The sequence below is a fragment of the Fomitiporia mediterranea genome, assembly GCF_000271605.1.
Source record: "Fomitiporia mediterranea MF3/22 unplaced genomic scaffold FOMMEscaffold_9, whole genome shotgun sequence".
NCBI classification, from domain to species: domain Eukaryota; kingdom Fungi; phylum Basidiomycota; class Agaricomycetes; order Hymenochaetales; family Hymenochaetaceae; genus Fomitiporia; species Fomitiporia mediterranea.
Window position 1 is genome coordinate 295,832 of NW_006760394.1, and position 446 is coordinate 296,277.

The following is a 446-nucleotide window of genomic DNA, read 5'->3' on the forward strand; positions in this document are numbered from 1 at the left end:
TTGACTGTACTTGTTTGTGGATGAATACTAGTGGAAGTATGGATATCTGGAAGCAGAGCTGAGAGATTGACAGAGGAAGCTTCTCTAGAATAAGTGAAAACAATTTCACTAGCATCCTTGAGTGTTCCATCTGGGTTCTGTACACATCCAAGCTCCTCAGACATGATGAACAATAAGTTTTAATAGTGGTTTTCATTACATTATACATTTATTTTACAAAATGGAGGTGGCCTGTACAAAAAGTGGCTCTCTCTGGGTCATGATCTGCACTGTCACATGACCCGAAATTTCCTTTAATTAAGCATATTCTCAATCTCACACCTTAATGCTTAATGCTTAATGCCCTTTATGCTTAATATACCTCTATTTTCCTGCCTACCAACTTGGTGGATCAAATTTTTCATGCTTATTGAGAGGAAATGCTAAACTACAAGTATGCTTATTGA